Source organism: Phyllobates terribilis, unplaced genomic scaffold (genome assembly GCF_046119375.1).
Source record: "Phyllobates terribilis strain yellow unplaced genomic scaffold, ASM4611937v1 Scaffold_5__5_contigs__length_657084704, whole genome shotgun sequence".
Lineage (NCBI taxonomy): Eukaryota > Metazoa > Chordata > Amphibia > Anura > Dendrobatidae > Phyllobates > Phyllobates terribilis.
This window is the reverse complement of record NW_027362765.1, coordinates 233,765,194-233,792,073: the sequence shown is the minus strand read 5'-3', so window position 1 is coordinate 233,792,073 and position 26,880 is coordinate 233,765,194. Positions and strand designations below refer to the sequence as shown.

Genomic DNA, 26,880 nt, shown 5'->3' with positions numbered 1-26,880 from the left:
TTTGAAAAATGAGAAATTGCTGATAAACTTTTAACCCTTCTAACTTCCTAACAACAAATTAATATGTTTAGAAAATGATGTCGATGTAAAGTAGACATGTGGGAAATGTTATTTACTAACTATTTTTGTGTGAATTGGCTTTTCTAACAAATACTATTGAGAATGAATGTATCTACTGTATGCGTCATTCTATTTATCTATATATGTGCACACATATATATATATATATATAAATATATATATATATATATATATATATATATATATATTTAAAAAGCACTACACAAAACTTCCAACTAAATATTTGTACAACTGTCTATGGGTTTGCTGTGATACTGGGCTAGATATTGCCATTCCATGTAGACATTTAGTTAGAGTTAATTGTAAAGGCATGTTAATCCTTGCTTGATAAAGCATAGAATTCTGCCTGCACAAACCATCTGAGGTCCTGTTCCATGAAATATTATGAATGATATATCATTTCAACTCTACTGAACAAGCATTAAGTCTGTTCAAAGCTAAGGTCTTTTAATATGTATGCACAATATCAAGAAAATTAAGAACATTTTGTTTTATGCTCATTGCCCAGGATTAGAGTGAAATTCCTATTTATATCCTACAGTACCCAATGGGTGGAAAAATGGGTGGAAAATATAAATACATTTTGGAAGCAAGCAGAATCTTTTTTATAAAGAATTTATCTTAATAAACACCAAAAGAAGGTGTTTTTATTGTATTTATGAGCTGCAGTATACCTTTATCTGCCATTGGTAATTAAAATTTTCTGGATCAATTGACATCTGCTAAGCAAGTATAGGATCAATGGGAAACACATTTAAAATAAGAGCCCTATAAAAGGTGTGATCTGCTATAACAATCCTTTTTTCTTGAGGGTTCATCTGCTACAAATCTTTAACAAATCCTGTTGTATGGGTGACGCGCCCCCCGGGGCCGTGGGGTACTCAATATCCGGGCCGGTCCTTCTTGGGGTAGTCACGGTGGCAGTGACCCGGTCCGTGGCCCCGGGTGGTCAAATAATTTTAAAAAAAAGGGAATAAAGTTTTTGGGGATAATGTTCGTGACGCCACCCGTGGTATTCGGCTATATGGGGCCGCCGCTGCGGTGCAGATCCTCTGGAGCTGATGGCAACGCAGCAGAGTTGGTTCAGTTCTCCACGGGCAGAGCTAAGCTCCAGGTGAGTTTATGAGGTAGATGTTGTTGGTGCAGTGTAGTGCAGGGCTGGTGACGCAGTAATGAGTCAAGGACACAGTGGGGTGCAGTCTTCAGGCTTTACTAACAGTTCTTAGGCAGTTCCAGGTTAGCGCTGCAGCCGGTTATAACCGCCCCACGTCGTCCTGTGTCCTCCGTGGTAGTGATAAAGCAAACTCTCAGGTATCTCAGGAGCACTTGGACGGTACCCCGTTCTGTGTACCTCTCCAGGTCGACTCACTGCGCTTGCGCTTGCTCTCGCCCTCTTGCCCTGCAACTCACACTCAGCGTCCCTAGACAGTGGCCGCGGGCCTTGTCGGGTGATGTCCTCTTTGTCCCCTTGGTCCTCTATGGCCACCTTTTCGCCGATTAAGTGTAGAGTGTGGCTACAGCACCTGAAATGCTGCAGCCTCCGGTTTGCTAGCTGAGACCTAAAGTACTCCACTAGGCTGGGGCCGATCCCTTACTGCGGCCTGATCTCTCCACGTCACCGTGAATTCCGGTGCACAGGTGGCATCCGCACTCGCCGTGCCCCTGGGATGCTTTCTGTTTCTTAGGAGCCCTCCTCACTGCTCCCGTCTTCTTTCCTCTCTGTCCTTCTCCTGGGCCTCTCTGACTGGGCCCGACTCCTCTCTCTCTCCTTCCTTGCTCCCCTGAGCAGGACTGAACTCTTCTAGAACTTTCTACCTTCCTTTTATACTCTTCCTTTCAGTGCTCAACTGAACTTCTTCCTCCACCCACCTCCTCCACTTAGTTCCACCCTCCAGCTAGGGACTGTGCTCTCCCTTAGGAGCAATCTCACCCTTCCCTACTGAAGTGGAGTGTGTTGGATGTGGGTGTGTGGGTTCTGGGTAGTGCTCCCTCCTTACCTGAGAGTGGGGTACCACACCTCTGGGTGAGATACAGTACCTCTGTGGCAACTGGACCCGCAGGGGCGCCACATTGGCACTACCTGTGGTACTCATGTGTAGGAACAAAGGATGGTATTTTATGCTCACTATTTGTTTTTTTTTCATATAGGAACTGCATCTGGTATGGTTGCTATTACTATGGGATCAGGTATATACAGATATGTTAGAAAAAATTGTATATATAGATCCATTAATTATGCACAAGGAGTTACCCAATCAAGTCAGAAACATCTATTATTCCTCCCTTCGTTATATTTATAGAAATCACATAAAGTAGTTATATAGTAGTTAATTTGATACTTTTTTCAACACAGCAAACAGAAAGCTTTTTTAAAATGTCATCATTCTGCCCCTAAAAACACCAATTAAAAAATTCTGGGCAGTGTGGTTTACATATAACCTTATGACACATAGATAGTTATAGATGCCATTGTATACATACACATCATTGTATGCAGAATAAATAACCATATACCGTTTCAAAAATACATATAATAAATACAAGTCACTATAAATCAGTATCAATAAGACATTTCATAAATGCATACAATAATCAAGTATCAAGGCAAAGCCTGTCTACATTTAAATAGTGTTTAGTTAAGCATCAAAATACAAACCATTTGCCATGGTAGTGGCCCCACACTGCCCAGCACCCCTACGCACGTTTCGCGTGTTTGCTTCCTCGGGGGGGGTACTGGGACAATGTGCATGCTGATTATATATAGCGATACAAGTGGGCTGAGCATAAAGTATGACCTATCAGTATCCTGTTCCACACATAATTGGCGGCGCTTTTAATAGGCTATGAGAAACTGGACCCGCAGGGGCACCACATTGGCACAACCTGTGGTACTCATGTATAGGAACAAAGGATGGTATTTTATGCTCACTATTTGTTTTTTTCATATAGGAACTGCATCTGGTATGGTTGCTATTACTATGGGATCAGGTATATACAGATATGTCCCTTCATGCCCTATTGAGGAAATTCACTATTTGCTCTCACTCCTCTATTCCCATACCCCCCCGACCCATAGAGTTGCATTGACTAGGGTGGCATGTGCCCCAGGTGCTATATGTTGGAAGGGCAATATGAAGCCACTTTGTCATATTAAAGAAGCTCGCCCATCAAAGTTATTATCCTCTGAATATTTTGTACTCATCATGTTATACAGCACTGTGTACTTACAATTGCTCATGTTGCCCTTCTATCCAGCTAATTCTTCTCTTTTCCATTAGATCTATGACATCACGTGATTAAAAACTGACTAGTTGAATCCTCCTAAGCTCTATGTAGAAACAGGAGGTCAATTTTCCCTGTATGAGTAATGAGTCACTGCAAAAGTCCCTTGTAGAGGGTGGGAGGGAGCAGCTATGTCAGGAGTTGTAGAGGGTGATTACTCATGCAGGGAAAAGAGACTTGTTTCAACATGGAGCAGAGAAAAGAGAAGAATTTACTGGGTAGAAAGGCAAAGTGAGCAATTGTAAGTACACAGTGCTATATAATATGATGACTGCAATATATTAAGAGGATAAAAACTTTGATGGGTGGAGGAGTGTTTCTTTAAGTCAAGTTATTTACATGGATATCAGGGTAAACTAAATGTGTTTCCCAGACTAAGGAAAGCCTATATGTGACTCTTGCTAATTATCAGAAACCTATGCTCAAAAAATCCCTTAGGACCAAAAAACAAGAATTTATGCCACTGATGTTGGTGATTTAAAGGGAACCTGTCATGTTTAAAATGGTATATGATTTTCAGGCAGGAGAAGCTGATCAGACTGATATATTTTTGTGGGAAAAGTGTTGATAAAACTTGTATTTTATTCACTGAAAGCCCTGGTGCTTATATACATATGAGTCCAGTGGGTGATCCTATTCAGTGATCGACAGTCTTCCCTGTATGACTGTGCATGTAGAGATAGCTGTCAGTCACTGAGTAGGACCGCCCACTGGACTCATGTATACTAACATCAGGTATTTCAATGAATAAAATACAAGTTATACTGAATCTTTTCCAACAATCCTAGATATCAATCTGTTCAGCTTCTCCTCTATACCATGTTGTCCACAGATCAGACCACATGTACAAGGTGACAGGTTCCTTTTAATGTGGCAACATGACCTCATCGGATGACTCTTTTGAACAGTGTGAACCCCCACTTGACTCTTTATAGATCATCATAATACAGCACAAGGCATTTAAAAATATATATCACTTTTGCTACACCTTGAAAAGTATACATACAGAGGCATGTTGGAAAGAATTGTAAATTAATTTATTGGGGCATGTTGCAGATTAAGCCTTAAATATCCATAATTGCCTGAAATGAGAACGATTTAGAACACTAGTGATGGGTGAGCATGCTCGTTACTCGAGATTTACGAGCATGCTCGGGTGTTTCCCGAGTATCTTCAGCATGCTCGGGTGTTATGTTTGAGTCACTCCATGCTCATGATTTTCGACTGATTGACAGCTTTAATACATGTGAGGAATGGCTGTTTCTTAGGCATTCCTCACATGTATTAAAGCTGTCAAACAGTCGCAAATCATACGCATCGAGTGACTCAAACATAACACCTGAGCACGCTGAAGATATTCGGCAAGCACCCGAGCATGCTCCCCGAAAGAGTTAACAGAACATACTCACTCATCACTAATAGCAACAGTGGAAGGAAATTACTTTAAGAACAGCATTCCTATTTTCTGTATTTTGCAGTTTTTTGTGGACGCTTCAAATTTTACATGTTGTAAAATGAAACGAGAAATATAAACTCTGAGCCGGAATGTATTTCGCATCCTCCCCCTCTGGTTAAGCGTCTGCTCTTGACAGAGCAGTGCCAGCATGTTCTCACACAGGTCTTGGTTCTGTGCTCAGTCTACAGCAGAGTCCAAAGCACAAAATTATAGTCTGTCAACCCAGAGGTTCAAGAAATTGACTGTAATGTAGTTTTAACAGTGGGGTCCAGACTACAGCATCTGACGATGTTCACGTTGATTTGCACTCGTCTACAGTTTAGTATTTATCAATAATTTTTGCTAGGAGGCTCTTGGTGGGATACTGTTACTCTGCTCATTGAAAAATAAGAACACGCACAGAATAACACAGCCGAATAATGTTATATGCTGTATATTATAAAGAGGTTTTCTGGTCAGATGCTTTTATCATCAATGCACTGAAACCACCACTGGGACTTCTACCAATTCTAAGTATGCAACACACTCCTGTTTCTGTCAGTGCCATGGACCATAGCCCATAGTTATGGTGATCAATGAAATCCCAGTTGTCAGATTTTAATCAATCCAGTATTTAATAACTTATCCGGGGGAACGTTTATAAATGTTTCTGAGCGAAACACCTTTGGGGAAGTTCTCCAAATTGCCATTAAAAGGAGAAAATTTTTTATTTTAGATCAGATTTTTCCATGACTGTTTTTGCTTTTTCTTTCTTTTTTAGTTTCTTTTGCAACACAAACAAATACGGTATATCTGCCTGTATTTGGAAGCTATTGACAATCTGACGATGACAGACCTTCTATTTCTTTATTTTTATTTAAAAAAAATGACTTTTCACAAAATTTTTCATGATGGACATGGACACACAATGTATTAGTGGTTGCAGAGAGGAATAAAAGGATTTTGGCATTTTTCTATTTCGCTTTTCTGTTGGGTAGATTTTAGCAGTCAAAGTATTTGGGGCCTAATGAGTTGACTTTAGTTAAGTCCAACTGGGTGTTATTGTGGCACCCTGCTGTTCACAGGTACCACAGGACCCAGGGTGCATGGATGGACTTCTCCACAAGAAGCCCTCATTACATACAAACACCTCCACCCTTCCACCTCATACCACCAGAGGGAGCCCGTTAGGGATATATATATGGAGGGTGGAGCCAGGCAGTTCAGTGAGTCAGACAGAGTCAGAGAGTCTGAGAGCGTGCTGACGCTGAGAGCAGTGAAGACGCAGCACGTCTGCTGCTGTGTTCTGAGGGCCCCGAGTGTGGCCGACGGCGAGGAGGAGAGAAGAGAGGAGTTGAGGGGGCAGAGGAGCATCATAGGCTCACCCCGAATATACAAACTGGACACCGGGTCCGCGCCTACAGGGTCCTTTATACCCAGTAGGGATCACCGGCATATCAGGAGGACTACAAGTTCCTGGCCGACCTGAAGCTAAACCCTTAACAGGATCAGGAACCACGAAGGCCCCAGCGTTACCAGGGATAGTGGTTGCCAGCAGAAGGTCCTACTACCAAGTGACAGGTGAAGGAACAGCACGACACATAAGCTAGGCCCAGTTGCAGGCTGGCCAGGAGCATACAGAGAGGCAGACACGGACCAGTAGGCCTTATACCCGCTCACTGGGGAGAAGTCCTGAAGTGCACCCATCCTACTGAGTACCCTGGACCGTACCTGACATCCGCACCAGTAAAGGTATTGAAGTGAATCCCCTGTCTCTGTCAGTTACTCCTGCTGCGCCATTCCGCCTGCACTACAGGTCCCAGCATCACCACCCACCATCAAACTGTACCCTGCCCTGAGGCCCGCTCCACCTGTGGGGAGCCGTTCCATCCCAGCTGCCTTATCAACTGCCTCAGAGGTCTGCAGCAGCGCTGGTACAAATTACCAGAAACCACAGGTGGCATCACGATCGAACTATAAACACCCTATAAACTTTCCCCCCTTTTAGTTGACCGCCCTGGGCCACGGACCGGTCCAGCCACTGTGACATATCCCTTTCCCCCAGCATTTATTGGCCCGGACTCCGAGTACCCCATTGCCCTGGGGGCGCGACATTATTAGATAGTTTTCACTGGGGTGTGTACTTCTTCCTCTGTATGAATTGCTATCTGATAACACCCACTTGAACTTAAAATTTAGCTCATTAAGTGCCAATACTTTGATTGCTAATTTCTCCTCAACATAGAGGCGAAATGAAAAAATGACAGCAGCCATTTTTTTATCCTGCTCAACATTTTATTCTGCTCTGCATCCTGGGTCCAGTTTAACATGAAAAATTTGGTGAATGATCATCTTTAAAGGAAAACTGTCAGCAGGTTTTTACTATTTAACCTGAGGGCTGCATAATGTAGGGCAGGATAGCCTCATTACAGGTATGTGTCAATTACTAGGCTTCATGCTGTAGTTTAAATACAATCAGTGTTTTATCAGCAGGAGATTTATCACTACAGGACTAGGTCTCACGTGCAAGCCAGTCCCACTAATCTGTGTAACCCTGCCCCCACCACTTATTGGCAGTTTGCTCACTATGTACAGTGCAGCCACCAATCATGGTTGTGGGCATGGTTATACATAGTTTACCAATCTTGGCACTATTACATCTACAACAGAGAAAGCAGGGATTCTAGCCAAACTGCACTAAGTAGTCCAGTAAGTGATACATCACTGGAAACAGGCTCTCTGTTCCTACGTCATGCTGCTCTCAGATTACATAGCAAAACCTGCAGAAAAATTCCCTTTATTCAAGTTGTGTCTACATGTAGACCTTTGAGAGACAATGGTGAGGCGGATTGTAGGTTGCAAAGATACCCCTGGGGGTTTCACATCGTAGTACCTTTAGGCCAGTTTCAGACACATTTTATGACGTGTATTTTAGCTGCAGAATCCAGACCGGCACCCCACAGTTCTGCTAATCTGATATTAGATCACTATAAGGTTCTATGGTGATCTATGTACTGTTTAGTAGAAGTGCCAGTGTAATCGTGTAATTGTAACACTGGTTCTGGCAGTTTTATATTTTTGGCATTTTATTAATGGCCTAGAAAGGTCAAGGTGAATTGTACTCCCTCCTAGCGTGCAGCATGGAACGGCCAAAGGTTATAGTCAATTTCAATGCTCCGATTATCATCAGCGAGAAATATTGTATCAGTGATTACAATCTATGGGGCCTCTGCAAATAGGTTTTTAATGGTTCAGGAGGGTTTCTTTTAGTTTATACATGCGGCTTTTATTTATCCCAAGAAATTAAGCCAATGTTTCACAGGGGCAAGCTAAGTCCGAAAAAAAATTCTCCTTCATGTTGCAGTTGTTAAATATCTGATCTTTTTATTTTTTACATAATATCTGGTTGTTTTATAAAGGAACATGTACTCTTCCTTTTAAACTGTGAGAAGCCATTTAATATTTCTTGTAAATTGCCATATTATTCCTTATAATAACAACTGAGCTGCTGCAGAAGATCATTGTGAATATCAAAGTGAAACTTCATGTCTACTGACTGAGGTATGTTCACACTGAGTGTTTTACTTGGATTTTGGAGCGAATTTCACTTTACAGTCAACATAAAAAATGCTTTTTTTTTTCTTTTTTTTTTTAATAACTGTCCTATTGCATATGATGGGAAAATGCACCTATACTGTTTCATCTATGTGTTCTATTTTTTCACTGTAAAAAAAAGTGTCAATTCTTGGAATTGTTTTACCATTATACATGCTCCGAATCGAATCAATCAAAAGAAAAATAAAATGGCATATGCAGAAAAATGTGCCTACAAAAAATCCAGCTAATAAAGGTCAACGTTAACATATGCTTAAAGTTCTTGCCATTGTGTGCCTCCATACACTGCCAGCCACAGTGTGCCCCCTATTAACAGCCAGAATGCCCTCTTAATGTCAGATATAGGGACACTTCATAACATCAGCCAAAGCCCCACATTGTAAGTTTGGAGCTTCCATTGCAGATTCTGTAAAAAGAAAAAAACAGAAATAATAACCTGACTAACCCCATAAAACTCATTCGACATGTCATTATTTTTCATCATGTGACAGATCCACCACAGCACTGAGTTGTTGCAAAATTTTTAGCTTTCAATTGGGGCGGACATATTATAGGTGCAACCTGTGTAGCAAGAGGTAAGGGGGCCACCTCTACCTCCAAAGCAGATGGGACTGTGCATTATGATGAGCTATTAGATTGCAAAGGGCCCATATATTCTTGCACAGGGTCCTCTTCTGTCTGTGTCAGCCAGTGGCTTTCAGCATTATCATCAGCATTCAAAAATGGTGGGAGAATAAACTTTTTTGGCTTCGCTCACACTGGCGTATAAATCGGACGAGTGCAATCCTATAAAGGCCGTGCAGATCGGTGTATTTTTTCTCAGCTGTATTCGACATGCTGGGATTTCACTCCGAAATCGAGTGCGAGAAAAAATCACATGCCATACGAACCATCAGTATCACATCTGATTTTTACTAATACATTACAATTCTGTAGCATAGGAAACTGTACATGGTTCTGTAAAAGATTAATAGCTGCTGGTTAAAATACGCATTGTATACGGACAATACAATGATGACAAGTGAGGAAAAATCATCCCACTCTCCTGGATGAGAATGGGACCGATTATTTAAATGCCAATGTGAGCGAACCCTAACTTGGGACACACAGCAACCATCATCTGATCATCACAACATGTAGTATTAGGGTTCGCTCACACTGCCTGTTACAGACAGTCCCTGAACAGTATAAGCCTGCAGTTTTTGTATACTCCTACATGAATGTTTTTTTTTTTTTGCTCCTATGTTGGAAAGTAAAATGGAATTCGTCATGCAGATGTGAGTTGAACCTAATCTATATTGATCCTTTTTCCATTGATGTGTATTATATAGTGCAAATATATTGTGCATCTGTCTGTCTTTTACCTTGCACTTACCGTTGGCACTGACTGTGTCTGACTGCTCTGACCTCTATTATGCAGCACTGTAGAGAGAATTTAGACTTTCAAGTCAGCCTTGCCTCAGTGGAGCTGACAATATAATTTTCCCTACAAAAGGCACATTTACTGTGCACAACTAGACCGGGCTAATTGCTTAGAAAGGCAATAAACCTACCAGTATGTTCCTTGATCGGTGGAAGAAACCAGAGATCCCAGAGGAAACATACACTAACTCAAAGCGCATATACAGATATATGGTTCCCTCTGATGGGTTTTGGGGGTTGTCAGAATGCAGTTTTAGTGATAATTTAAATATAAATTGAGGTTGGCAAATTCTGTAAGTCCTACAGAAAGGCTGAGTACCCCTAATATGTTATATAAGCCTATGTTTCACACAATGTTCAATTGGGACCTTTTGCTCATGGACAGTACTCTAATAGTCATTTTGGGGGGAATTTACTGACAACCTAATGTGAATTTGTAATTGCAGAGCCCTAGAGTCTCCCATTTCTGAATTGATAGGAAATGGAAAGTTAATAGAGGTGAGTAACTGGGTTTGCACTAGGCCGACATTTAGCCCGGTCCTCTATGGCAGCTGGTCATCTTTTCTGCATTCTTGACACATCTGGTGCTTACAAGGCCTCACAACATTATGACGTCTTGGTGCAATGCAATTTATGAAGTTGTAGGGCATAGTAAGCTTCAGAGGCGCCCAGGATGCCGGAAGTGCATCAGAAGTGAGGTCCAGCTGCCATAAAGGATCGGACTAGATGCCAGACTAGGGCAGCGCAAACTGAATTGCTCTTCTCTAGTAATGTGGGATATTCTTCCACCCAATTGACGTTCTTGTACTATAGACATTAGCACATATATTTGGTCACGCTGAATTGATTTTTGATGGGATTCAAGGCTGTCAGCTAAACAAAGGTTTAGCCAATAGTTTTGTCACTAAAAGTGAATGCGCCTAGGCACTTATAGCAAGAAAATGATTTATCTATGTCATTATTCCAACTATACAATAATGATGACTGTTCTTGTAACAGGGAAATCAAACCAATAATGTCTCAAAATCATTTCGTTTATCTACAACCAAAAAATGTGTATATACAGTATTTCCTTAATGACACTTCCAATAATTGAAAAAATTATCCTTATAAGAAATCACACATTTATTGCAGCTTCAGTGGTTTCAAATTAGATTTTTTTTTGGCAGTAAATCTTTAAAGCACCTCTCCAGCGTATTTTATTTCAATGCTGGAGTGGCGCTATTAATCTAAGTTCCCTGACCCTAGCCGCCATCTTCAGCTGTTCCCAGTGCCGCTCTGGTCCCGTGCTACCATCTTGTGACCGCAACTTCTGAGTGACTGGAAGTCAGAGGTAATGGTTACAAGCTCTCAGTGTGAGTCTATGAGACCTAGAATGAGGCAAGAACGAGGCTCTCGTAGACATTGAGTTGTGACTTCCAGATCGCTCAGCAAATAACGGAGCAATCCGGAAGGTCAGAAACTGCTTGAGACAGTGCGGGGTGGCACCAATAAAAAATTAAGACGGTGCCTGGTGAGTATACGAATGGGGGCATGGAACTTAAACCACTCCAGCTCTGCAATAAAAATAATGCTGGAGTGGTGCTTTAAAGTTTATGAATCCACTACCCTAAAATGGGTAATTCTATCAATACTACTTCTGTCTAGTCCTGAAGAAGGATGCATAGGTTACCTAAAAAAGTAGTTGTTACCCTTCAAGACATAGTGCCACCATTGGGGGTGCACATAGAAATCATAGGGCCCCATAGCAAAAGTTTTAATTGAGTCCTCCTAAAAAAAAAAAGGCATTTTTTTTGGATTCATGTCTTCCAACTTTTAAACGTCAGGAGGACATGTATTGTGACACATACACAGTAATTATGTCCCTTTTGAAGCAACTTAATCTTCTCACCAGCAATACCCCTCTTATGGCCATTATAGAGTACGATGCTTCCAAAAATGCCCACAGTTAATCCCCCCACAGTTTAACCCAATATGTACAGTATGATGACCAGCAAAGTATAATGTCCCCACAGTGCCACTAAAACAGCAATAATGCCCCAAAAGTACCCTCCCTTAGTATGCCATTCTCATAGCCCCCAACATGCACACAGTATCATGACCCCAACACAGTATCATGGCCTGTCAGTATGATTTTTTCACTTAGTATGATGGTCCCCACAGGCCCCCATACAGTATGATGTCACCCACTTCCCCTCACACAATATAATGGTCCCACAGCCCCTCACAGAGTATGATGGCAGTTCCCTCACAACTCCCCACTCAGTATAATGGACCCCCACAGCCTCCAGCACAGAATGAGAATACCCACAGCACACCACTTAGTATGGGAGCCTCCACAGCCCCCTCTCAGTATAATATCCCCCACAGTTCCTCACTTACCATGCTGCCCCCAGAATTTCTGTCATTTAAAAAATAAACACACTACTCCGCGGGGTGCTGCGTGAGTCTGTACAGTGTGAGAATTGAAACTCCACACTACAGGCATGATGTAGTGACATCATCATCGTGCCTGTAGTGTATGGAGACTCACATGCTCAAGCTGAATGGTGGATCAGGGAGCTTTCAAGTCCCTAATCCACCATTCTATTCAACAGTATCCTCTTACTGGGGATGCAGATACTGCCGCGTGGGCTGCTGCTGTGGATGGTACACCCCTGGCCACCATATATTTTATGGTCACAGACCAAATTCCATAGATGCAGTGCAATACAAAACTTCAGACAAAATGTGAGGGCACAAACAGTTTTTCTCTCTGATGATCAGTTCAAGTTCATTATAAGGGACTAGCTATTGAGCTTGTTCTATGCCCGGGTGGTGAGCATTTTTATTGATGTATGGTCTCCCATGCTGGTATTTGTGCTTCCCCCATCCTGGTATTTGTGCTGCCCCCATCCTGGTATTTGTGCTGCCCCATCCTGCGATTTGTGCTCCACAATCCTGTTCCCCCATCCTGTTATGTGCTGCCCTCATCTCTATCCTGGTATGCATGGCACGCCTCACCCCCAATCCTGGTACGCATGGCACCCCTCACCCTCAATCCTTGCATGCATGGCACCCCTCACCCTCAATCCTGGTATGCATGGCACCCCTCACCCCCAATCCTGGTATGCATGGCACCTCTCACCACTAATCCTGGTATGCATGGCACCCCTCCTCCCTATCCTGGTATGCATGGAATGCCTCATCCCTATCCTGGTATGAATGGCACCCCTCACCCCCAATCCTGTATGCATGGCACCCCTCACCCACAATCCTGGTATGCATGGCAACCCTTATCGCCAATCCTGGCAGCATGGCACCCCTCACCCCAAACCTGGCATGCATGGCGCCCCTCATCCTGGTATGCATGGCACCCCATCCCTCATCCTGGTATGCATGGTACCCCTCATCCCTATCCTGGTATACATGGTACCCCTCATCCCTATCCTGGTATGCATGGCACCCCTCATCCCCAATCATGGTATGTATGGCACCCCTCATACCTATCCTGGTATGTATGGTACCCCTAATCCCTATCCTGGTATGCATGGCACCCCATCCCTCACCCTGGTATGCATGGTACCCCTCATCCCTATCCTGGTATACATGGTACCCCTCATCCCTATCCTGGTATGCATGGCCCCTCATCCGAATCCTGGTATGCATGGTTCCCCCAGATCCCTATCCTGGTATGTATGGTACCCCTCATCCCTATCCTGGTATGCATGGCACCCCTCATCCCTATCCTGGTATGCATGGCATGCCTCATCCCTATCCTGGTATGCATGGCACCCCTCACCCCCAATCCTGGTATGCATGGCACCACTCACACCCAATCCTATATGCATGGCACCCCTCACCCCCAATCCTGGTATGCATGACACCCCTCATCCCCAATCCTGGTATGCATGGCACCCCTCATCCCCAATCCTGGCATGCATGGCTCCCTCATACCCAATTCTAGTATGCATGGTACCCCATCCCTCATCCCTATCCTGGTATGTATGGTACCCCTCATCCTGGTATGCATGGTACCCCTCATCCCTATCCTGGTATGCATGGCCCCTCATCCCACAATCCTGGTATGCATGGTACCCCTCATCCCCCAATCCTGGTATGAATGGCACTCCCCATCCCCAATCCTGATATGCATGGCACTCCCCATCCCCAATCCTGATATGCATGGCACCCCCCATCCCCAATCCTGGTATGCATGGCACCCCTCATTTCAAATCTGGTATGCATGGCACCCCTCATCCCCCAATCCTGGTATGCATGGCACCCCTCATCCCCCAATCCTGGTATGTGTGGTCTGCTCACCCCCAATCCTGGTATGCATGGTCCCCTCACCCCCCAATCCTGGTATGCATGGCACCCCTCACCCCCCAATCCCGGTATGCATAGTACCCCTCACCCCTCAATCCTGGTATGTATGGTACCCCTCATCCTGGTATGCATGGTACCCCTCATCCCTATCCTGGTATGCATGGCCCCTCATCCCACAATCCTGGTATGCATGGTACCCCTCATCCCCCAATCCTGGTATGAATGGCACTCCCCATCCCCAATCCTGATATGCATGGCACTCCCCATCCCCAATCCTGATATGCATGGCACCCCCCATCCCCAATCCTGGTATGCATGGCACCCCTCATTTCAAATCTGGTATGCATGGCACCCCCCATCCCCAATCCTGGTATGCATGGCACCCCTCATCCCCCAATCCTGGTATGCATGGCACCCCTCATCCCCCAATCCTGGTATGTGTGGTCTGCTCACCCCCAATCCTGGTATGCATGGTCCCCTCACCCCCCAATCCTGGTATGCATGGCACCCCTCACCCCCCAATCCCGGTATGCATAGTACCCCTCACCCCTCAATCCTGGTATGTATGGTACCCCTCATCACCCAATCCTGGTATGTGTGGCCCCCTCATCCCCCAATCCTGTTATGCATGGTCCCCTCACCCCCCAATCCTGGTATGCATGGCACCCCTTACCCCTCAATCCCGGTATGCATAGTACCCCTCACCCCTCAATCCTGGTATGTATGGTACCCCTCATCCCCCAATCCTGGTTTGCATGGTCCCCTCACCCCCAATCCTGATATGTATGGTACCCCTCATCCCCCAATCCTGGTATGTGTGGCCTACTCATCCCCCAGTCCTGGTATGTGTGGCCCCCTCATCCCCCAATCCTGGAATGCATGGTCCCCTCACCCCCAATCCTGGTATGCATGGTCCCCTCCTCCCCCAATCCTGGAATGCATGGCACCCCTCACCCCCCAATCCTGGTATGCATGGCACCCCTCATCCCCCAATCCTGGTATGCATGGTACCCCTCAATCCTGGTATGTATGGTACCCCTCATCCCCCAATCCTGATATGTGTGGCCCCCTCATCCCCCAATCCTGGTATGTGTGGCCCCCTCATCCCCCAATCCTGGTATGTGTGGCCCCCTCAACCCCTAATCCTTGTATGCATGGTACCCCTCATCCCTTTCACGCTGCACACATACAAAAAAACAAACACTTATACTCACCTTTCTTCCCTGTGCTCCAGCGCTGCTGTGTCCTGTTCTGTCGGAGGCAGGGGAAGGAGTGTGGCGCCGGAGTACGCGCGTGCACATACCGCGCTGTCCGGCGCCATTTTGCTGAAGACAAACTGCAATTGTGTCTTCAGTAAAATGGCGCCGGATAGCGCTATGCGCATGCGCCGATTCCGACGCCTTCACTCCGTCCCCGGTCTCCGGCCAGAAGAGAGGCACCACGGCAACGCTCCTCCCGGTCAGGTAAGTATGTAAGTATGGCGCTGGAGATCGCGGTATGCGTTCAGTGTCTACGCATACCGCGATCTCCGGCACCATACACACTCCTCTTACCTGTAACGGCTCCATGCATTCTTCTGTCTGGAGCCAGACTGCACAGGCGTATCGCGCTTGCGCCGTCTATAGAGGCTTCAGACAGAGGGACGCTTGTAGTGTTATATTATAGATACCTTGGTTCCCTGGGCTACATGAATACACACGTGGTCAAAATTGTTGGTACCCCTCGTTTAATGAAAGAAAAACCTTCAATGGTCACAGAAATAACTTAAATCTGACAAAAGTAACAATAAATTAAAAATCTATGAAAATGAACAAATGAAAGTCAGACATTGCTTTTCAACCCTGCTTCCACAGAATTTAAAAAAAAATTAAACTCATGAAATAGGTCTGGACAGAAATGATCGTACTCTTAACTTAATATTTTGTTGAACAACCTTTTGAGACAATCACTGCAATCAAACGATTCCTGTAACTGTCAATGAGACTTCTGCACCTCTCGACAGGTATTTTGGCCCACTCCTCATGAGCAAACTGCTCCAGTTGTCTCGTGTTTGAAGGTTGCCTTTTCCAGACGGCATGTTTCAGATCTTTCCAAAGATGCTCAATATGATTTAGGTCAGGGCTCATAGAAGGCCACTTTAGAATAGTCCAATGTTTTCCTCTTAGCCATTCTTGGGTGTTTTCAGCTGTGTGTTTTGGGTCATTATCCTGTTGAATAGAATGGTGGATTAGGGACTTGAAAGCTCCCTGATCCACCATTCAGCTTGCGCATGTGAGTCTGAGACTCGATACACTACAGACACGATGATGATGTCACTACATCATGCCTGTAGTGTTGAGTCTCAATTCTCACACTGTACAGACTCACTCACGCAGCACCCCGGGATTAGTGTGTTTATTTTTTAATTGACAGAAATTCTGGGGTCATCATGGTAAATGAGCATTTTCTTTCATTAAACAAGGGGTACCAACAATTTTGACCACATGTGTAGATGGGCCTGGAGAATCGCTAGGATGACAGCATCTGGTTGGCTTCAACTGATGATGCCTTATGTTCCATTGTATTTTTTTATTTTCTATTCCTACTTACTTCTTTGTTTCTCTCTGTAGACAGTTCCTGACTTTTCATCCTTTCAGTCCAATAGCTCATTTCTTGAGCATGTACTAAAGAGATTAATAATATGGTCTAAGACTCCATCTGGATAATGTAAGCTTTTCACTTAGCTTCTCTACATAGATTTCATTAGAATTTAGCAGTTTTATTGAAGGTAATTGGACTAATGGTAAGATCCTATTGGGAGCTATTTTCTGATAAGTTCAACATTATGGAGTAGCAGGATGCTTTATATCTTATATCTTGTATCTTTTTCTATGGTAATAAGACTTTAGCGCAAAAAAAAGAACTTCCCATCATGAGTGCCAAACCTGTTGTTGATAAAGGATGAGTGCCAAAAAATCAAACTTCAATTTTTGAGATGGTTGTGGTTGGCAATGACATCCATTTTTCATGGAGACCTGAATAATAAAGTCAATTATGCATGGTACACATCACTGCTGAATTCATTGATACTAGTGGTCATATTTTTTTGTAATTTTCTTTTACCACTTCACAGCACACAACTCATAGTCTTTGTCACTTCTTGTCGTGTGTTGTTCATCTGTTAATATATTTGTAAAGCTCACAATGTCTATAGTTAAAGGATGACTTTACTCCCCCAACATATATCATTAGGAGAAACAGGAATTAGATAGACTGGGTTACAAATCAGGTCCAACTTGTATGAGGTTCATTGTGTTATTCGTGCTTCCACCTTAGAAATGTCCTGACAAATTGACCAAACTAGGCATATATATGGTAGAGTCGGGACAAATAGCTATTGAACAAATCTTTTTGGGCCAACTGTTAACTCAAGTCTGTGTTCAGCTTAAGTCTGAGTTAGAGATGAAAGAATCGATTTGTAGTGAAACGAATTTGCCTGAATCCAATTTTTTTGTCACTCGATTTGCATGAATCCAGCATAATGGTGGCCCTTTAGCTGCTAGTTTGTTGAATTCTTTATAGAGTTAGAAAGTGATTAAAAAATGATAAAGGGTTACTCACATCAGTTCTAGGCTCGCCTCTCATCTTTCCTGCCATAGCATCTCCCCACTGGGCCTTTAGATGCTCTTCAGTGCTTCCTCAAATAGTCCTGACTCAACACTCATGCTACATGTGACTACATGAGGCCAACGTCAAAAAATCCAAAGAGCGGGTGAATAGTAACAGGAGAGGTTTGAAGGTCCTGGCTGCTGAGGCAGGATAGGCGAAGGGCGGCCCTAGGACTAGTGAGTACGAGCTTTTATTATTTTTAACCCCTTCATGACCCTCTGTTTATAATGCCCATAGTACATAGTGAACATCTATTCATGACAATTGTGATTTGGACAAATTTTATTTGGAAGGAATCGAATTTGCTGTCTACTTCAAACAAGTTTTAGGAAATTCACTTATCTCTTGTCAGTGTGTTCATGGGAAAAAAAAGCCCTGACTGTTTCATCAATGACCCTGAGAACAAATATGGTCATGTATGTCATAACTAGTATGCTTCCTACAGACAAAGTATTGCCGCACATAGAGCTATTCTGAACTTCCGATAATTGTCCGGTTCCTTCTCAATCCGATTGTTGGAAAAAGTTTTTGTGGGCGGCTGGAATCTCTGTTTAGTATAAATGAAACAGGTACCAACTTTTGAAGGAGTTCTGTGCTCCCAGTATACATTGTATGTGAGAGTGACAATTTAGGATCATCCAGGCTTATCAAGAGCTTTGTGAAAACTAAAACTTATATGCACTAGAAAAATAATCTCCTCCGTTCTAATAAAAATGGCCATATAAGAGCTTTCCACAAACAGCAAAGAAATAGTAAACCAAGACATCGAATCGGTAAATTCAGTATAAAGCATGTTTGCTTTACAGCTATAAGGGACATAATATAATGTTTTAAACCACACATTTCATATAAATGTTGATCATGGCATTCATTTAAGTAAAAAATGGAGGCAAAACAGAGTACATCATAAATAAAGAAGAGCAAACACCAAAACAGCTATTATTTTTCAGAAACATGTTGGACAGAAGGTGGGTGGAAGCGTCCACCGACAGCCCATTCACCAAATGAATTACGGATATGTGATTCCTCTCGGTTTGTCAGGCCCTTATCCCATGCCTGCAAGTATATAATTTCAGCCCCCTCTAACCTGAGAATGGGGGAGTTATCGTCTGCCATCCATCACTCTCTCTACTGGGAATTACAACATTTATTATATTTTTCAGTTTTTGAAGTACAGACTGATATTGTAAAATATCCACAAATCTTTCTGCATTTGCAATCCATTGGTAATATATGAAATGTATGAGTTTTTCCTGGGGTAACAGAAATTGTGTCCATAAGTTGTGAGTTTATCATGGGTCTCTTGTATTTTTATGTCCTCGATACCGTTCATAAGTGTCATATATTATTTATATCTGGCACTGCAGGAGTAGGTAAAGATAACAATGACATGCATATTATAAATATGTTATGAATTTATAATGATTCTTTACTTTAGTTTATTTCCCTGTTAAAAGGCCATTAAACTTTAATAAGCCATCTATATATGAGTGCTTGAAAATGTTTATTTGCAATATTCAGCCATAAAACACCTTCGGGGTTCTCCCTTTTAACCTGTGACTAGCCTTGTATAGCTATGCAATATAATACCAGTGTCCATACACCGTCTTGTGCCCCTATATAATTTACATGGCACAAGCGAAATCTCCAGCACTACCACTACACCAGCCGTATTTGTCCTCATGACAGCAGGCAGTATATAAGTTGCTTGGTGACCGCCTATATCAATTTTTCTTGTTTAAGAAATACAATTATAGACATTTATCAAAACGACTGCACTGAAGAACGGTAGTGCTGCAAATGAATGTGGAAAAATGCCAACATTTATGAAGTTTCTTCTGCCAGTTTTAACACTATAAAGAAAAATCCACAAAAGAAGTGAGAATCTTGGCATCCATGGAATAATATGTTGTAAACTGATTGCGGCCTCGTAATGTGTTACTAATACACATTGTCGTAAGCAAATCAGCTCCAAATCAGCTGAAAACATGGAAAATAAGGTCCCCAGTGCAGAAATAAAAGTCTAGTTTTGTTTGTTACACTGTATCTTAGCCAAGTCTTTTTATCAGTAGACAGGTGTAACGGAAAATCTACAAGCCAGCCATACACATGAGATGGCTGTTAGCCAAATGAGACTGCGGCTGATGGTTCGGCCAGCAGCTGTCTTGGCTGGTTTTCCCATACACAGGAGCCCACATACGGCCGAGTGCTCCTGTGTTCATTTAGAGAGTGAGAGACACCACCAGACATGCCTGGCGGCGGCTTTTATCGGAGAGAAAAAAAGGATCGGCACTCCAAAATTGGACATGCCGAATCCTTAAAGGGAGACATGCCGGATCCTTGAAGGGAATCTGTCACCATTTTTTCACTTATAATCCCTGCCGATCACCTTTAAGATCATGTGAACCCCTTTATATTTTCAGAGGTGTCCCTGTATACCTCCAAAAATGTGTTTTATACATGTCCCGCACTGCATGTAAATTGCACGGTCCGGTCCAATGGGCGAATCCAGATAGCACTCAGTGTCGCCCCGGTCCCTTCAAACAATGCCTCTCCTCTCTGGATGTAAGTGAGACGCACCTCACTCTGCCCTATTAAACAGTCAGGGAGCTGGGGACTTGACTTTGCACTGTCAGTCTGACTCCACTATGCCTGTGCAAAACTTTGGGCACTGTGTGGACATAAAGACATCACCCACATTCATCCAGTGAGAAGAGGTGGCATTTGAAGGGACCGGTGCAGCGCTGATCGCAATGTGGATTCGCTCATTGGACCGAAGTGTGCAATTTACTTGCAGTGCGGGACATGTATAAAACACATTTTCAGAGGTATGCAGGGGCACCTCTGAGGATATAAAGGGGTTGTAGGAACCCCATTCACATGATCTTAAAGTTGATGAGCAGGGTTTGTGAGCCAAAAATCTGTTGAAAGGTTCCCTTTACCTGAAGACGTACTTATATGACTGAAAGCTGTGGGCTGCTGGGAAGAATAAAGTTAATTTTCTCCCAACAATAGGCGTCTGCACAGCTTTAGAATGCTATTAACCTGCGTATTAACCCTGTATTTGAATATTGATAACTTTTTTTGACATGACAGGTTCTCGTTAACTTCTCCAACAAGCAGTTGTTCGGAACCTGTCGATATCGGCAACATTAGTCTAATGTCTATGGCTTAATTTGTCCCTGCATTTTCCCCCTTGTCTTGTTTGTTAGGAACAATTTATTGTCCTGTTGAATTTCTTTTTCCAATCATATTTTTTTCACTTGCTGATGTGGTCGTTTTCCACCTATGCCTACTATTACAGTGGTCCCTCAAGTTACAATATTAGCTGGTTCTGTGATGACCATTGCAAGTTGAATCCATTGTAACTTGAGACCATAATTTTATGGAACACTAGCAGTTGGTTCCAACCCCCTAATGAAAAATGAAAGGAAAAGAAAGTAACTAAGTTAATACAATAAGATACATTTTTTACATCGAAGTCAGGAATGATTCCAAGGGATGTATATCCAGCACCAGGAGTGAGGTTTAAATCCCAAAACTTTATTTAATACATATTTAAAGATACTGTTGGCAGCAGCAATGAGGCCAACGTGTTTCAAGCAATGGTTATCTTACCTATTACGAAGAGCAGCATTGCTAGAAACGGGCAGGATTTACAATCACTACCAACAGGATTTTGAAATCTGTTTTAAACAAGGTTTTGACCTCATTCATTGTGCTAAATGTACAACCCTTAGGCTAGGCTCACCTTAATACAGTGCTCTCTATTGAGCACTACTTGAGTGTTCCTGTCAGTATTCCTGATAAATTGTATTCTGATGGGAACCTCAACAAAGTCACAATGGAGCCTTTCCCTTAAATGTAGCTGAAGGAGTCACTGTGGACATCTTCTGACCTCCGTCCTGGCAGTATTCGTCTTTTTCAGAGATACACAAATATGCCGCTAACCACGTTTCAGACACGTTTTTGTTCGCATATATATATCATATATTTCATGTTTGCATACCATGGCGCTACAGAGTGCTACTTTATTTTGTTAGTTTTTGTGCATGTCTGAAATATCAATATACTGTCTGGACGGAGGTCACAAAGTGTCCTCAGTGACTCCGACAGCTTCATTCAAGTAACTGGCTCCATCAGGGGTTTTTATGGAGTTCCCCTCAGAATCTAGTTTTTGAGGATTCTAACAGAAATCCAAATGTAGGGTTTGATGGAGAAACCTGTATTAATGTGAACCAAACATGCCTTACATGTCAAGAACTTTCTCAGTAGTTGCAGCAAGAAGAAGTTGACTGCTTCACATGTTATTATTTTTATAAAAAAGATGTTACATGTAAAACTCAGAAATAGCTGCTGGAGGTTGTAAAACACTTTTCATTTTGAGTACAGGAGCTCCTTTAGGTTCCTATGCCGTACACATGGTATTGTGGAAAAGTAAAATAATACCATTCCACTTGATTTCATAAGGTGCAGGCCTTTCTGCTTTAGGTAAAACATAGCAGTAAAGAACATGTACTGTAGAAAGGGTCTACTAGATAATAAGTCAATGTACTTAAAAGGGTTATCTCGGACTTTGAGGTATTTCTGCTATGGGCTAAGAACTCACCGGTGATTCTCCTACTTCTGGTGACGTCACGTCGACAGAGCAGTTTCTTCTCTTCCACTCTGCTCTGTCGATGGGAGAATAACCTATAAATAAATTTTGTACAAAAAGAACTGTAGTTTAAAAAGGTAAAGCTTTATTGTAGTTTACAAAATATCAGATCAAACATCTAAAAATGTGGGAAACCAGTGAATGGCACCACAGCACATGGAGTATCGCAGGAGGTAAATATGGAATCATACAATGTCCCCAAAGTAGACAATAAGGTGAAACAAAAGTAACACATATATACACATCAAAATCTACATATACAGTGGGTGCGGAAAGTATTCAGATCCCTTTAAATTTTTCACTCTTTGTTTCATTGCAGCCATTTGGTAAATTCTAAAAAGTTCATTTTTTTCTCATTAAAGTACACTCTACACCCCATCTTGACTGAAAAAAAACAGAAATGTAGAAATAAGTATTCAGACCCTTTGCTCAGACACTCATATTTAAGTCACATGCTGTCCATTTCCTTGTGATCCTCTTTGAGATGGTTCTACTTCTTCATTTGAGTCCAGCTGTGTTTAATTAAACTGATAGGACTTGATTTGGAAAGGCACACACCTGTCTATATAAGACATCACAGCTCACAGTGCATGTAAGATCAAATGAGAATCATGAGCTCAAAGGAACTTCCCAAGGAGCTCAGAGACAGAATTATGGCAAGGCACAGATCTGCCCAAGGTAACAAAATAATTTCTACATTAATCAAGGTTCCTAAGAGCACAGTGGCCTCCATAATCCATGGAAGAAGTTTGGGACCACCAAAAATCTTCCTAGACCTGGCCGTCCAGCCAAACTGAGCAATCATGGGAGAAGAGTCTTGGTGAGAGAGGTAAAGAAGAACCCCAAGATCACTGTGGCTGAGCTCCAGAGATGAAGCAGGGAGATGGGAGAAAGTTCCACAAAGTCAACTATCACTGCAGCCCTCCACCAGTCGGGCCTTTATGCCAGAGTGGCCCAATGGAAGGCTCTCCTCAGTGCAAGAAATATGAAAGCCCGCATACAGTTTGCTATAAAACACATGAAGGACTCGCAGACTATGAGAAATAAGATTCTCTGGTCTGATGAGACGAAGATAGAACTTTTTGGTGATAATTCTAAGCGGTATGTGTAGAGAAAACCAGGCACTGCTCATCACCTGACCAATACAATCCCAACAGTGAAACATGGTGGTAGCAGCATCATGCTATGGGGGTGTTTTTCAGCTGCAGGGACAGGACGACTAGTTGCAATTGAAGGAAACATGAATGCGGCCACATACAGAGATATCCTGGATAAAAACCTCTACCAGAGTGCTCTGGACCTCAGACTTGGCCGAAGGTTCACCTTCCAACAAGACATTGACCCTAAGCACACAGCTAAAATAACAATAAATGGCTTCAGAACAACTCTGTGACCATTCTTGACTGGCCCAGCCAGAGCCCTGGCCTAAACCCAATTGAGCATCTCTGGAGAGACCTGAAAATGGCTGTCCACCAACGTTCACCATCCAACCTGACAGAACTGGAGAGGATATGCAAGGAAGAATGGCAGAGGATTCCCAAATCCAGGTGTGAAAAACTTGTTGCATCATTTCCAAGAAGACTCATGGCTGTACTAGCTCAAAAGGGTGCTTCTACTCAATACTGAGCAAAGGGTCTGAATACTTATGACCACTTGAAATTACAGTTTTTCTTTTTTAATAAATTTGCAAAAATGTCTACATTTCTGTATTTTTTCAGTCAAGATGGGATGCGGAGTGTACATTAATGAGAAAAACATGAACTTTTTGGATTTTACCAAATGGTTGCAATGAAACAAAGAGTGAAAAATTTAAAGGGGTCTGAATACTTTCCGTACCCACTGTAGGCCCCTCAAATTCACTTCAAATGTGATGTCGTCCCTTAAAAATTGGTTTTATAAATCTTGTTGGAAAATTGAGATATTGCTGACCAACTTTTAACCCTTCTAACTTCTTAACAAAAAAAAATATGTTTCAAAAATGATGCTGATGTAAAGTAGACATGTGGGAAATTTTATTTATCAACTATTTTGTGTCATATAACTATCTAGTTTAAGGGCATAAAAAATAAAAGTTTGAAAATTGTGAAATTTTCAAAATTATCGCCAAAATTTCAATGTATTCACAAACACAAAAAATATCAGCCAAAATTTACCACTAACTGGTAACCAGTGTTATGGGATGGGGGCCCCAGTCACCCATAACTGATTGAGGGCTCCATCTCCCACCACTCTAATCACCCCTTACTGAAATCAAGCCCCGTTCACTCACGCTGATAGCTATACACTATATAAATATATATATACAGTATATTGTTCATGAGTATAAGTACTCACACACAGTGTACACATGTACTCAATAAACACATACCCAAGAAATATAACCACAGAAAACTTTACTTTACAGCTGAGTTGCTGAGTAGTGTTGAGCCACCCCCGTAGTGTTCGAGTTCGGTTCGGTTCGTCGAACACCCGTGTGTTCGCCGAACTGTTCGTCGAACTGTTCGTCGAACACCTTCGAACACCGTTAAAACCAATGGCAGGCAAACAAAAACACATAGAAACACATAGAAAACACCTTCAAAAGTGTCCAAAAGCTGACAAACTGCTCAGAAGACACAACTAACACATGGAAAAGTGACAAGTACATATAGTCATGCGAAAAGAAAAGAGGTGGAGGAGTAAAAGGAGGGGGAGACACAGATATAGGCATGTCATGCCCTTCTAAAATCCAAAAAGTGAGAAGCCGACACGTTCAGTCCGCTCCTGCCCGTGCCACCTCCGCGTCGCCGGGTTTGTGCCAGAGCCGCGGTGAACCCTGACGGCCAGCCCCCCTCTCCCAATACTGGTGCCTGTCCGCTGGTGGGTCGAGCGAGCCCCCCTGTGGTGGAGGCAGCTCTAAGCTTTTTAATTTAAATTGTCTCTCTAATTTGAATGAATACACTTTAAATCCATTTACAAGGATCTATTGGAGGGCAAGTCTCATGCCAGCAGCCGCGTAATTCCAGCTCCAGTAGCGTCCACTAAAGCTGCTGCAGTTAAAAAGCTTTTATAAGGATCGAGCTCGGCTGTCCACCGCAAGGCATCCTACTGCCAGTCCCAGCCCCTATGCCTTGGGGTGCCTCCTGATGCTCTTCACTGAGTATCCCGTGGTCCTGAAGCATTTCCTTTGAAAAAATTAAGTGTCCAAACTACAGGTGGTGTAGCTTGCTTAACAGCCGGGATAATCCGCTGACTAGCAGACACTGCTACTAGGCACAAAGTATTTCCTGGGCTAGATGCAGTTAAAAATTTGTAATTAGATACTCTCGTTGGATGCTGAGAAAGCATTCCATAGAGTCTCCTGGCACGCCATATATGATTCTCTTAAAAAGCTTGGGGTAGGGGTCTAGGGGACCCTTTTATAGCCAAAATCACGGCCCTGTATCGCAATACGTCACCTAGGCTGAAGATAAATGGAACTGTAGCACCCTGAGGGCTCGGTTGCTACAGAGGTATTGCACCTCACCCAGAGGTGTGATATCTCACTCTCAGGTAAGGATGTAGTGTTGATCAGGACCCGACACCTGCATGCATTACACCACATTGCCGTGGGGCAGGGCGACCAATATGCCCCTGAGATGGGCACCACAGTCCCTGTCCCTGGCTGGAGTGGGGGGAGGGAACACTGAGGAAGGGGAACCCTGTAGTGCAGGAGCAGGGAGGAAGCAGTTCCTGGGTGCATTGAGAAGGGAGTATAAAAGGTGGGCACCATCTTAGTTCAGTGCAGAGAAGTCTGAGCAGAAGTGGCAGGGAGCAGGGGCTCTGCATGAGCTCTGCTCCGGAGGCGGGCCTAGTAACAGAGGCCCAGGCCTGGAAGAGGGAGAAGGAAGGAAGAGGAGCGGAGAAGGCTCCAGGAACGAAGGGATCCCAGGGGTGCGGACGGGCGAGTCGCCACCGCACGCCCGAATCCACCTGCGTGGAGGGGTCAGGCCAAAGGGGGAGACCGGTCCCCGAAACTAGTGGAGGCAGGAAACGACCCTCAGCTAGAAACAGGAGGCTGTGACATTTTATGTGGCGCAGCCCCTCGCTACACCCGCTAGGAAGGCACCAGATAGGGTCAGGGAAACTGGCGCCAAGTTTACCAAGAGGAGGCCCGAGGCAGCCGGACAGAAGGGTTGGTAAGAAAGGCCAGACAAAGGACACACAAAGGGGGTCCTGTGAAGCGCTCCAAAGTTATCTGGGAGTTGTCTGAGCCCCTCACCTGGTGAGCACAGTACGACGTGGGCAGCCGTTACCTGCAGACGTGGTCTGGATAATAAGAACTGTGAGTAAAGGCCCTGGACTGCATCACTGACTCCGTGTCGTTACTGCTGCTGCCCTGCACCATCACCCCCATCCTCCGCATATACTGCCCTGAGGCTATACTCCTCCCGTGGGGAGTTATGCTACGCTC

The 26,880-nt window shown here is 43.5% G+C and overlaps 1 protein-coding gene across 2 annotated transcripts in view; it reads left to right on the top strand.

Moving 5' to 3' along the window:
- The window catches only part of CDH22 (cadherin 22), a 509,665-nt gene that overhangs the window by 65,958 nt on the left and 416,827 nt on the right, over positions 1–26,880 (top strand). The window lies entirely within an intron of this gene.